This window comes from Curcuma longa, chromosome 4 (assembly GCF_044706935.1).
Source record: "Curcuma longa cultivar G26 ecotype Majalengka, Jawa Barat chromosome 4, ITB_CL_G26_1.1, whole genome shotgun sequence".
Taxonomy (NCBI): Eukaryota; Viridiplantae; Streptophyta; class Magnoliopsida; order Zingiberales; family Zingiberaceae; genus Curcuma; species Curcuma longa.
The window spans coordinates 6,069,439-6,084,278 of NC_133864.1; the positions used below are offsets into that span (position 1 = coordinate 6,069,439).

The window sequence follows — 14,840 nt, forward strand, 5'->3', positions numbered from 1 at the left end:
CAAGTGCATCTTTAAAATATTTTTGGGTTGGGAATATCTACACAAGAATCGATAGTTTTTTAAGTTACTACTACTGCCATTGAATGCAGTGAAGAATATGAAAGTTAAAAAAATATATAGCATCACTACTTCAATTGAGTGCAGATTACATTTTCAAGAAAAGTAAAAAATAAATCATTATACTATTATTTCAAATAATTTTTTTAACTTATTATAGATTAAATTTTATAGTACCTTATCAATAAAAAATTTATCACTCCCGTCTAATTCTTACCTTTGCAATGCAATAGATGTTAAGTTCATTACATAGGTATCTTCAACTAATGGAAACATATCTTCAGTCATTATACTCATTGAAGATTACTAGTGGATTAATTGAATAGTTCATATCATTTGTTATAAATTCATAAGTGAAGACATCCCTTTCAATTTCGAATAGCATTTTAATATTGTAATATTCTGGTTGAGTTCACGTATATTCAAACATTTGTTTCAAACTCTGGCCTACGACATCCTCTATACTAACAACTTCTTCTTTCAAATTGTATCTATAATTCACACTCTCTCCAATACTCACCACAACACTAACAAAATTGGAAGATAACATCTTTCTACCTTTTCAGCATAAAGTCTGCTCCATCGTAACCAACTCAACTATGCTCTGGGGGCAACATCTTCCTACCACTAATATTTATGTTTGATGTATCATCATTGAGTCAATTTTGTTTTTATGAATCAATCAATTCCATCTTACGTGAGAGCACTTCATCAGAAAATAAATCCCTACATTGATGCAATTGCAAATAACAATCACTTTTATTAAATATGTGAATATTTTTATAACACACTACTAGTTAAGTGAAGGAAGTCAATAGATCATCACATATTCTAAAATTTGTAATTACATATTTCAAGATTTAACATTTCACAAACAAGCAACTTTAAGCTCGTAACCACATAATTTATTAATTAATTAAGGGTATTGTAAATGAAACTTTGAAGACAAAAAAGACACAATAAAATCCACATGCATAGCATTAACAATACAAGATAATTAATATTTTACTAAACCATGTTGATAAAGTTCCATGTAATATTAATCTATATATCATATTAATTAATTTATAGATTAGTAGAAAAAACTTATATATTATTCATAAGATTGAGCAGAAGTAAAATTTCATCCACACTACAATTTCAACTATCACTGTACTGTGATTGATTTTTCTACAATGATAAAAAATATTAGGCATATAATGAAGATGTCTCAGTCTATAATATTAGTAAGGGCAATTTGAGATGTTACCATTGTTTACATGGTTTACAAATTATATGAAAGATTAGTTGATAAAATTTAATGAGTACTTGAAATTTTTGAAGCTGAGGTTACAATTGCTTACACCCAGCAATCAACACCTCACTTGAACTCGGCTCTAATACAATAATAGAGAATTGGCAAAGCCACTGCCTGCAACTAGATTTTGTCAGTTTCAACTTTGTGGTCAGGAAGAAGGCGTTGAAGACCATTGGAGACATAAATTATATTGTTCATTGGAGAAGAAGCTGCACCAGAGCTATATATGTTTGTTAGGTTTTCTCCAATCACCTTTTCCATGTACAATAAGCTTAAAAGTTTGTCAGATATGAAACTCCACCAGAGTGATGATTTTAATATACTTTGTTCCCCATTTCTTGAACAAAAAGATGCATTGCTCGCCCAAAAATATTCGGTACTAGCTCAACATTTGTCAACTTCTCTCCGTTCAACTTTTTTGTGCAGCAAAAGAACACCGTTCATAAAAAAATAAGTTGCACTGTTCATTGACCGTCGCCTTTAGTTCGAACGAAGGTCACTTTCTCCGATAAGACATGAATGCAGAATTCAGAGTGGTCTTTGTTTCGAATGATCACACGACCGCTCATGCAATTTTTGAGAAGGATAAATGGAAAATGAACTCACATAAGACTATGTGATTTATTTCTAGCCAACCAACTGATAACAAGATTTATTCTAGTTAATTCACTACAAAATACAGTCTATTTGCGATAAACTTTTGCGATGAAACATTTTCGTCGCAAAGTAGGGACGAATTTTGCGACAAAACACATATTCATTGTGAAAATACAACGATATTTGCGACGAAAATATTTTTGTTGCCAATTTGGGATGAAGATTTTTTTGTCACCAAATTCGTCGCAAAATAGCGATGAAAATCTTGTTTCGTCGCCAATTTGGCGATGAAACCTAGGATTCGTCGCCAATTTGGCGACGAAACCAGATTCGTCACCAAATTAGCGATGAATCCCTGATTCATCGTCAAATTAGCGACGAAAGTCTCGTCTGTCGCCAAGTTGGCTAAAATGGTTCGGGTCACGAGTCCGGGGCCGCGGGATAAAAAGTTATGGTATTTGGCGATGAAAATATTTTCGTCGCCAAAGTCATCGCCAATTGGTGACGAATACTGTTTTCGTCGCCAAGTTGGCTAAAATGGTTCGGGTCACGGGTGTGGGGCCGCGAGATAATAAGTTAGGGTATTTGGCGACGAAAATGCTTTCATCGTCAAATTCGTCACCAATTGGCAATGAATCCATGAATTCGTCGCCAATTGGCAATGAATACAGGTTTTGTCGCCAATTGGCGACGAATTTGGCGACGAAAGCATTTTCGTCATCAAATACCCTAACTTATCACCCGCACGCCCGATCCCCTTTTCTTCTTCTTTGCGATTTTTCCTTCTCTCCCTCTGATTTCTCTCCTGCGCGATTCCTCTGGCGATTCCCTCTCCGATCCCTCCGGCTCCGGCGACGGCAACTGCGATAAGAACGCGTTAGGCGAGATTGCTCGAGGGTAAGTTCTATAATTTCTTTAAATTTTTTCGTTGTTTCTTCTCTTGGGGGGCTGGAAAGTGGCGGCGTGAAGGTGGCCGGCCGGCGTGGGCTCGTTGGCCAGGCAATGGCATGGTGGCAAGGTGCTGGGGTTCGCGCGCGCTGGTTGTTGGGGCTGGCCGGCCGACCTCGCAGTCGTGGGGTGGTGGGCGGTCAGGCGGCCGCTGGTGGGGTGTTGGCTGGCCGGCCGCCCGCTGGTGGGGTGTTGGCCGGCCAATGGTGTGTGCTGGCCGGCCGGTGGTGGAGTACCTGCTGGCCGACATCAATTTTAGGGTTTAGGATTAGGTTTAGCTAGGTTAGGTTAGGTTAGGGTTAGGGTTAGGATTAGTGGTTAGGGTTATGTTTTAGGGTTAGAGTTAGGGTTAATGATTAGGGTTAGGGTTTAGGGTTACGGTTAGTGATTGGGGTTAGGGGTTAGGGGTTAGGGTTAGTGATTGGGGTTAGGGGTTAGGGTTAGTGTTATGGTTAGTGTTTAGGGTGAATTAATGTTTATTTTTAAGGTTAGGGTTTAGGTTAGTGTTTAGATCGAGTTAGGGTTATGTTGCCGGGTGGATTAGAGTTGTAATAATATTTATGTATCTGATTTTAATTTCAATATATTTTAATTAATTATCTTTGTTATATAATATAAGATTGTAAACTTATTTGTGCATGTCCTACTTTGAGGTGTCTTTCACATATTTGCCCTACGGATACTCGTGATTTCACCTATTGTAGGTATAATTTTGTTGTTGTTAAAAGATATTACCATGATTACCTTATCTTATGGTAGGTTTTATATGTTATAGTTTTGTTTATTAATTTAATAAATTAAAAACAGGAAAAATACAGAATGAAATGGGTTGAATGTATAGAAAGAACAAACCTAACCGTAAAGGTTTAACTGATGAGTTTATGGTTAAAATGGAACAATATTTAGAATTTGCTTGTACTCATGTTGAATTTATGGATGGAGAAAAGATAAGATGTCTTTGTAGAAAATGTCACAATGGTAAATTTTTACAATGTGACAAAGTTCGTGAACATCTTTGTAGATTTGGTTTTACTCTGAATTATTATAATTGGACATGCCATGGTGAACCATTTATACCTGACGAGGGTTATTATGGACAAAATATACAAGCGTCAGTGAGTGGTGATCAAAGTGCTTATAACTAATTCAATCCATATCAGAATCCAGGAGGTCATAATTTATTTTCTGATTCGAGTTTTGCAAGCTCTAGTTGTCCTCCAACCGATGAACAAATATTTTCTGCTTATACATCACCATTTGAGGGGGTACGAGAATAAAATATTTATGAGAATTTAAATAATCAGGCATATCAACAATGTTTATAATACAATTCAATCCATATCAAATGAGGACTTTGATTTTATATAAAAAACAAGCTCTTTTATATATGGTAAGGGAATTTTTATGAGTAATTTAGTTTTATTTGGCATATTTATATAACTTGTTGCTTATTTACTTGTTTATACACTGTCGTGTTAATAAATATTTGTAATTAACTATTGATGCACTGTATTTTTTCTTATCTGTTATTATAGGTGATATTATTTGCATATTCTTGCTGTTTTACACCTACTTATCTCGTACTAGCACAGATGGTGGTAAGTTTTTTCATATTCTAGCTATTTTTCCTCTTAATGTAATGAATATTTCTTATTTTATCTCATAAAAGTTTTGTTTCACAGTTTCACAGAGGTGGTCATAGACACACTACTCCTACTGCCTAGTCTGCTTCAGCACCTGCCCAATCTTCTTCATCATCTAGTGCTGCAGGACCTTCGCATGCACCATCACCACCTAGTGCTGCAGGACCTTCGCATGCACCATCACCACCTAGTGCTGCAGGACCGTCGCATGCACCTTCGCCACCACAGCCGTCGCAGTTACCGTCTCCAAACCCTTCCATATAGTCCGCTACTGACCAGCCTCAGGAGGTTGTAGTCCCTCATGGCGATTCGTAAGTATTTAGATTATTTTTTATATTTAGATTTTATTTTTTTATTACTAATAATGTTTGTTTGAATTTTTTTTATAGTTTCAAAAATTCAGTATCAATTATTCGCCAAATTAATAGAATTGTAAATAATCATTGGGGAGGAGCTTCAATGACTTACACTAGCACTCCAGGACCCACAAAGGATTTATGGTGGAGTGAATTTAAGGTATATGTTTTCTTAATTTAATTAATATATCATATAAAATTTAATATATCTAACTATTTATTTTTTTTATTTCAGCGAGCATTTACTTGGGATCCATCACATGAATTGGAAATAAAGATAATTTTTTAAAAAAAATATGGGGATCATATTCGCCATACTCTAAATCATGCCAAGATCAGAAACAAGAAACCACCGTGCATCACTGATGAGAATTGGACGAGGATCCTCGGTGCTTGGGAAACCGAGGAAAGTAAACAAAAAAGTTACCAGAACAAGGCAAACCAATCATTTAATTCTGGTGACTCATCTGCTACATATGCGGGAGGCTCCATCAACATCGAGGAACACACGCGCAGATTAGTAAATTCTTCTATACACTATGTTATTAATTAAATTTAACTTATTTCTCTATTTCTATCAATGCTTTTTTAGACTAAGGAGATGGGGAAGGAGCCACTATTTATTGAGACATTTACCCGCACTTTCCAAAAAAAAAGATAAGACTTGGAGCGGGGACAGAGCTAGAGCTATGAAGGTTTATATTTTGTTATTTAACTTAAATGAATTTTAATAGTTATGTATCTTCTTTAACTTATTAAATGTATTTATATTTCAATACAGGAAAAATATGATGAGGTCGAGCTAGTACAGAGGAGTTCAAGTGCTAGTGATAATGCTTATGGATCTGAGCCCTCCGTTGGAAATGACCTGAGTATCTGGTTGGATGTGATTGGAGGATCAAAGGGGGGGAGGATATTGTGAATGGGTTCTCTGAGCAGAACTCATCAAGTTCCTGCCACCTATTCTTCTTCTTCCACCCAACCAGCAATGAGGGCACAAATAGACAGCCTAACTGAAAAAGTCTCTCATTTAAAAGAAATAATTATTTAAAGGGATGAAGAAATGAGAGAAATGCGCAGACAATAGGATGAAGAAATGAGAGAAATGCGCATACAGCAGAAATTGATTATGAAGCATTTTCAGTTAGGCTCCGCTTCGAGTCAGCTTCCTCAGGTTCCCGATGATGATGGCGAAGACGGTGAAGACGACACTTCTTGATAGCCTAGTTGTGTATCATTTTAATTTTTCTCACATTTAATATTGCTTTTACTTTTCTTATTTGTAACTCTTTTTTTACTAATTAATATTATTATTTTATTTTGAACAGGGTTGATGAAACTAAGGATGGCAAAGAGGTAAATTTTTACATATTATACTTTATTTGTACAAATTAATGTTCTAATATTTCTGTTTTCTGATGTAGGAACAGAAAAAGAAATTATGATGAAGAAGAGAGTGACGCAGAAAGTAGTACCCGAGGCCGATGTCGTGGACGGTGATATTTCTGTTTTCTGGTCATTTGGATACTTTTATATTTATGTATTTTACTATGGATGGATGTTATTTTTGGATGCTGTGTTGGATTGTTTAATACATTTGGATTCGTTGTTACATTTGTAGTTTGATACTTTCTTATTAGAATGTGTTTTTTTGTATCATTTGGATGTGTTTATTATGAGTAGGATGTGTTTAATATGTGAGTAGGATGTGTTTGTGGATGATTATAATGTGTGGATTATGTGGATTGTGATGTGTGGATGATTATATGGTTTGTGATATGTAAACAGGATTCATGCTTCGAAGAAACAGGTTGAATCTGTGATTTTTTTTATATTTTGCGACGAATTTTGCGACAAATCTTGGTTTCGTTGCAAAAATATCGAATTATTGTACTGTAGGTATCGTAAAATTGGGGACGAATTATCCAAATTCGTCGCCAATTTGGCGATGAAAAACAGTTTTCGTCGCCAGAGCAGGGCCGAAGAGCACAGGCGGCGAAGAGCATAGGCGGCGAAGAGCAGGGCGAACAGCACAGGCGCCGAATCGCACACTGCCGACGAGCACAGGCGCCGAATCGCACAGGGGCGACGAGCACAGGCGGCGAATCGCACAGGGCCGACAAGCACAAGCGCCGAATCGCATAGGGCGACGAGCACAGGAGCTTCGGCGGGGCGACGAGCACAGGGGCGAAGAGCACAGGGCGACGAGCACAGAAGCTTCGGCAAGTTGGTGCGAGATTCTGGCCGCGCGATTTTGGGAGAGTGGGATTTTGAATCGAAGCCACGGGGAGAAAGCTTCGCTGCCACGGAGAAATCGCACTGGCAGCCTCGGCCGTGGAAAAGTACCGAAAATGGGCCCTGAAGTACCTAAAATAGAGGAGTAAGTACCGGAAATAGGGAGCTAAGTACCAAAATTGGGTGGAAAAGTACCGAAAAGGGCTGATTACCCAACTTGATGCGGAGTACCGAAATTGGTTTTTTAAGTACCAAAAATGGGCTCTGAATTACCTAAAATGGAGGAGGAAGTACCGGAAATGGGGAGCTAAGTACCAAAATTGGCTGGAAAAGTACCGAAAAGGGCTGATTACCCAACTTGATGCGTTGAGTACCGAAATTGATTTTTTAAGTACCGAAAATGGAACCTGAAGTACCAAAAATGGTGGGTGAAGTACCGGAAAAAGGGTAATAAGTACCAAAATTGAGTGGAAAAGTACCGAAAAGGGCTGATTACCCAACTTGATGCGTTGAGCACCGAAATTGGTTTTTTAAGTACCGAAAATGGATCCTTAAGTACCGAAAATAGTGGGTGAAGTACCGGAATTTCCAGGTGTAGTTTTTTACGGGCGAGAACATGTGTCACTTGATACAAATTGTGTTGATCAGTCGACTAGTAGGTTAATTACAGTCGACTGATACGTAGATTGTCTCTATTAGTTGGCTGATAAACAAACCAGGCGAGTGGTTTTCTCAACTAAGTCGACTGGGATTAAATCGCAGTCGACTGTCTTTGTTTGCGAAGCCCACAGAAAGATTTCGACTCGACTGATTTCCTACATCAGTCGACTAGGAAGCGAACAGAAATTGAACGACTCGACTACTTATTCATTTTAGTCGACTGATCTATAATAGTCCAGTTGAATGAAAAATGTCAGATAAATACCCAAAATGGTCGGTGAAGTTCCGAAAAGAGGCCACTTAGTACCGATTATTGTGAGATAAGTACCGAAAATTTATAGCTAAGTACCGAAAATAGACCCTGATATACCGAAAATGGTTGGTGAAGTACCGAAAATGGTGGGTGACGTACCGAAAATAGTGGGTGAAGTACCGGAAATGTGGTGATAAGTACCATAATTGGGTGGAAAAGTACCGAAAAGGGCTGATTGACCAACTTGATGCGTTGAGTACCGAAATTGGTTTTTTAAGTACCTAAAATGGGCCATAGAGTACCTAAAATGGAGGAGGAAGTACCGGGAATGGGGAGCTAAGTACCAAAATTGTGTAGAAAAGTACCGAAAAGGGCTGATTACCCAACTTGATGCGGAGTACCGAAATTAGTTTTTTAAGTACCGAAAATGGGCCCTGAAGTACCTAAAATAGAGGAGCAAGTACCGGAAATGGGGAGCTAAGTACCAAAATTGGGTGGAAAAGTACCGAAAAGGGCTGATTACCCAACTTGATGCGGAGTACCGAAATTGATTTTTTAAGTACCGAAAATGGGCCATGAAGTACCTAAAATGGAGGAGGAAGTACCGGAAATGGGGAGCTAAGTATCAAAATTGGCTGAAAAAGTACCGAAAAGGGCTGATTACCCAACTTGATGCGTTGAGTACCGAAATTGGTTTTTTAAGTACCGAAAATGGAACCTGAAGTACCGAAAATGGTGGGTGAAGTACCGGAAAAAGGGTAATAAGTACCAAAATTGGATGGAAAAGTACCGAAAAGGGCTGATTACCCAGCTTGATGCGTTGAGCACCGAAATTGATTTTTTAAGTACCGAAAATGGATCCTTAAGTACCGAAAATGGTGGGTGAAGTACCGGAATTTTCAGGTGTAGTTTTTATGGGCGAGAACATGTATCACTTGATACAAATTGTGTTGATCAGTCGACTAGTAGGTTAATTACAGTCGACTGATACGTAGATTGTCTCTATTAGTCGACTGATAAACAAACCAGGCGAGTGGTTTTCTCAACTTAGTCGACTGGGATTAAATCGCAGTCGACTGTCTTTGTTTGCGAAGCCCACAGAAAGATTTCGACTCGACTGATTTCCTACATCAGTCGACTAGGCAGCGAACAGAAACTGAACGACTCGACTACTTATTCATTTTAGTCGACTGATCTATAATAGTCCAGTTGAATGAAAAATGTCAGATAAATACCCAAAATGGTCGGTGAAGTACCGAAAAGAGGCCACCTAGTATCGATTTTTGTGAGATAAGTACCGAAAATTTACAGCTAAGTACCGAAAATAGGCCCTGATATACCGAAATTGGTTGGTGAAGTACCGAAAATGGTGGGTGAAGTACCGAAAATAGTGAGTGAAGTACCGGAAATGAGGTGATAAGTACCATAATTGGGTGGAAAAGTACCGAAAAGGGCTGATTAGCCAACTTGATGCGTTGAGTACCGAAATTGGTTTTTTAAGTACCGAAAATGGGTCCTGGAGTACCTAAAATGGAGGAGGAAGTACCGGAAATGGGGAGCTAAGTACCAAAATTGGGTGGAAAAGTATCGAAAAGGGCTGATTACCCAACTTGATGCGGAGTACCGAAATTGATTTTTTAAATACCGATAATGGGCCCTGAAGTACCTAAAATGGAGGAGGAAGTACCGGAAATGGGGATCTAAGTACCGAAAATGGCTGGAAAAGTACCGAAAAGGGCTGATTACCCAACTTGATGCGTTGAGTACCAAAATTGGTTTTTTAAGTACCGAAAATGAGCTCTGAAGTACCGAAAATGTGCCTTTTATGTTTAAGTATCGAAATATCCATAAAAGAATTACAACTCTCCATACACAACCTGAATGAACTATACACCAACCACAAACAAAAGTCATAGACGGACACAAAGAGCAATATAACATCAATGTAGTAGCAAATGTCAGAAAGATGTCCAAAAAGAACGATAACAATAACAATCAATCAACATCCATCGGTGGTGGAACAGCATCAGTCGAAGGCTCTGAAGCAGAGGCCGGCGGTGGATGAGGACCGAGCATCCATCTCTCAACCAGAGAGGTCAAACGGTCAAAACCACTGACCACCTCCTGACGCAGCTCGCCAAAACGAGTATCTATGGCAGCGAAGCCGCTAGTCATCTCCTGGCGCAGCTCCTCAATGCGTGTGTCCACGGACTCAAAAGATTTGCTGAGATACTCGTCCATGTCCTCGTCATCAGACTCCTCATCAGCAAGTATACCCGGGGCCTCTGCTGCAACTGCATCTCCCCCATCGCCCTCGGCTGCCTCAGCTGCTTCAACCGCCATAGCACCAAGCTTGTCTAGATGGAAGTCGTGGCCCGGCGCCCACTCCATACGTCGATAAGCTTTCTGCATTCCGGCGAGGGAGAAGTTCTTCAAACCAATACGATCGTAATCTGTGAGTGGCTTGATGTTGGCTCGTTCCTTGTCAACAACAATACCCAAGGATGCAAGCCAGGCAGTGATAAGGTGGGTGAAAGGCGTGTGGATCTTCTTCTGAACGGGGATCGTGAAATGAATGATGCAATGGAACATCTGAAGGGCAATGTCAATCTCTAACCGTTGGCGAAGAGCATACATGAGAAAGAGATGACTAGTCCTCACATATGCCTGACCACGAGTGACCAAGGGAAGCAGACAACCAACGATAACTTTATAAAAAATATTGTCCGCGGCTGACAGACCCTGGGCAGAAAACAATTTCATACGCAAAGGTCGGGGGCGATGGAAGAAGTGGGTGAACATGCCGTCGACAGTGAGGTCATCAAAAGGGGCATGTAAAGGCTCGTCGAGGTGAGGGAAACACACAAAGTTGTTGTTGGCCGGACAACATCCTAAGAAGGTACGCCAAATGGTGGGAGAAAAATCCAGGTCCTTCTTGGCAACTCTAGTCCGATACAACAGGGGATCCTCACTCACACAATGGAGATGTTCATAAAACTCCCCCACTAGATCTAAGTTGATTGAAGTGGAGCAGAAAACAATGGTGGCAAGTTGATAATGAGCAATAATCGCCATGATGTCAGAACAATAGTCGCGAAAGAAACTATCATGCAGATAACGAGCAGGGATGATCTTAAAAGTGGAATGACACCTAGCTTGCCCCTTCCCCTTTGAAGAACCCTCACCACTCTCAATCCTTTTAGTTTTCTTCCTATATGATCTTGTACATGAAAGTAATGGAATGCAATGCATGCAAGGAAAACATAAGTTAGCAACGGAAATTTGACAAAGTGTAAACACAAGTTAGCAAAGGAGATATTACTTTGGTGCCATTAGAACGGGAGTTGGAGCTGTGCAGTTAGGAAAGACAGCACCAAGGAAGAACCACCGGAGACGGAGACAGACGAAGAACACGCGTAAACCCACGCACGGACGCGAGAGGAGTCACAGTGAGAACCGCCGGAGGGGGAAGAAATCGCCGCTGGAGACGAGGAAGACTATAAGAGGACTGGAAATAAAGGGATAACGCTGGAGAGAAACGCCGGAGGGAAAGGAATCGCCGAAGAGGAGGAAATCGCCTGAGAGAAAACCAAAACCCTAGTCGACTACTATTAGGGTTCGGCCGCGAATCGGGTTTAAAAAACACGAGAATTTGCCATTAGTCGACTGAACACGATTATCTCAGTCGACTAAATATTAATAGTCGACTGGACACGGTCTTCAGTCGAGTCAGAATTGCTACTGGTCACTGTTAGTCGGCTGATAATAAAATCAGTCGACTAATGTGATCGGCTAAGTACCAAAAATGGTCTGTTAAGTACCTAAAATGATCGGATAAGTACCAAAAAAGATCATCTAAGTACCAAATATGGTCGGCTAAGTACTGAAAATGGTCTCTTGTTTATGAAAATAGCTGGCCAAATACTGAAAATGGCTAGTCAAATACCGAAAATGCCTGGAGAAGTACCAAAAATGATCGGCTTTGTACCAAAAATGATCGGTTAAGTACTAAAATGGCTAAGTACCAAAAATGGTCTGTTAAGTACCGAAAATGATCGGCTAAGTACCAAAAAAGATCATCTAAGTACCAAAAATGGTCTCTCAGTCGAATGTAAATACCGAAAATGACTAGGCAAGTACCGAAAATAGCTGGCTAAATACGTACAACGTCAGTGGACTGGTCTCTCAGATCGGTGGACTAATCCTATCACAGTCGACTGGAATTTAATTCAGATGCAAATAGCTCAATTAGTGTTTCAGCATCAATACCTTTTTCTTCTTCCCTTAGGTCTCTCTCATAGTTTCTAATATCTTTTTCTGTGCACCCTACTAGCTCAGGCCCTCCATACTCTATCTCCAATAACCGCATTTGTTGACAAGTTGGGACATTGGCCTCTGAAAATTGTTGAGTCAATGTTTTTTTTGCTGTTGAAACATGACGATGTGAGCGTAATAAATGCACCTTTGAAGGAGTTGAGAGTGGATGATTATGACTATCCACGAAAGTAGCAACAACCCAATTAGATCCAGTTTGTTTTTTTACAACTGAAATCATTGCCTTACATCCAGTTCTGACCTCACCACGTACTCTTTCTCTTGTATCATCTTTTCTCTGTTTATTCCGCTTATCATCAGTATGTCCTTGTTTAAAACATACAAATGTTTTCCAAATAATTTCATTTGTCATCTTATTTTTCTTGCTACTATTTATCCTTGCACTAAATCCAGCTTCTCGCGCATATTGGTTATAACATGAAAATGCCTCCTCTAGTGATGTAAATTCCATCCCAATTTTTGGCTTTCGATCATCTGTAACTTGGGGGATATATAGATGATCATTACCATCATTTGCTTCCATTGTTGGGGAATGACAAATTCAGATAAACTCAAACTCTGCATATTACCATATAGTAATAAAAATATTCTAAGTCAAATAGACCTAAACAAGATAAGAAAATAAAACAGTGAAAATATATTGGGAAATGAACATGAAAGATAATAATAAGTTCATAAATTATCCAACAAATTTTCCTTTCAAATTCATATTCACGGTATTAGTGTTGATCACACATTTGATACCACACTTGTATGACTGATAGGGATTAGCCTATCTCATAAGAATCACTAAAATGCCACTATAAAATCTCTCTTTCAAGAGATAGAGAAAGTTCGTATAGAAATCTTCTCTTACCAATTAAGATGATTACTAAAAAGACTTTCCAAAACGACTTAAAAGGAGAGTTGAAGGTTTGCACAAAGGGTATACCAAAAATTATTGGAATCCCTTGGGAATTCATGATTCAAGCCAAGCTAACCTTTGCTCAAAGTCGTATCTCTTTAGTTAATAAAATCCGAAGGGTTTATCAATCTCAATGGGTACAGATCCATAATAGACATATAGAGGCTTGGTCCGATCAAGCAGGCAACAATTAGAAAGCTATAGCGCTTAGTCCGGGTAATTATATTGAAGCACAAAATTGGTTTAAGATCACAAGCCGTTTTGAATAAGACCACTCCCTTATTCAAATCATTAAAATTTGTTGTTGGATCCATCAATCAAATAATACAAATCATGTTCCCATACAATCAATTCGCGATAAAATTGATCATTGTTCCTATACAATTGGAACTCTAGTATAAATACGGACCAATTGCATATTCTTTCTAAATTCATTGTAAGTATCTCATAAGAATCAAACGGTATAAAATATTACTAATAAAGCTATTAAAAGAAATTTACGGTGGAATGATAGTGAAACGTCTTGACGAAGCCGAAGGATGCAGGGCGCCGTTTTGACGAAGCCGAATGATGTGGGGGCGGCGGCAGCGGCACAGATCGGGCGAAGGTCGGGCGGCGGCGACGAATCGAGCGAAGGTTGGACGGCGCCGACGGATCCGGAGAAGGTCGGCCAGCGGCACAGATCGGCCGAAGGAGGCGGCGTCTTCCCGCGGCGACGAAGGCGAAGGAGTCACAGATCGGCGACGGCGGCAGATCACCTTTGATCGGGCGGAGTGAGCAATCGGGCGCGCGATTTTGGGAAAGGTTTTGGGGGAAAGGCGGGAATTTATTTTCGCAGTCACGTAGCCAGCGCAGCGAAGCGAGAAAAGCGAAGCGAAAGCGAGAAATGTTGATCCACGTCAGCGTCGCGGAGGAGGCGCGGAGGAGGAGGCGCGCAGCAGAGAAAAATCCTATATATATATATATATATATATATATATATATATAACTATAAACATCATGTTTTTTACTTAAATACTATATCCTAAATTTTAAATTTTAAGTTTTAAAAAATACATATTGTGCTCACAGGGTGTACTATATGTGTACATTCTTCATAATTTAATTAAATATATATATATATATATATATATATATATATATAATATTATTATTATATTAATATATTCTTTATAATTTAATTAAAAACACTTTAATTTTATTAAAATCACTTCAATATTTAATATAAAAATAAAATAAAATAAAATATTTTTAATCAAGAAAATATTCTATTTTAAATTTTTCTAAAAAAATTATTCAATCGTATATAATTATTTAATTATCATTAAGTATCGATCAGTAGTTACGAGATTTCGTAATTATTAAAATGTAAATTTTTATTCATAGTAATTATAATTTTATAATTATTATAATACACTTAATTAATTTAAAAATTAAAATGAAAAATAATAATATTATATGATATTAAAGGATAATTGGTACGGTTGAATAATAAAGTGGGATGTATATTTTTACAAAAAAATCAAAATATAACGTTTTTTCATGATTTGAAAAA

At 38.6% G+C, this 14,840-nt stretch overlaps 1 pseudogene; it reads left to right on the forward strand.

The window, feature by feature from the left end:
• The first annotated feature begins 2,953 nt into the window (after positions 1–2,953).
• On the forward strand, positions 2,954–6,117 carry LOC141826979 (uncharacterized; annotated as a pseudogene).
• Positions 6,118–14,840: the final 8,723 nt, after the last annotated feature.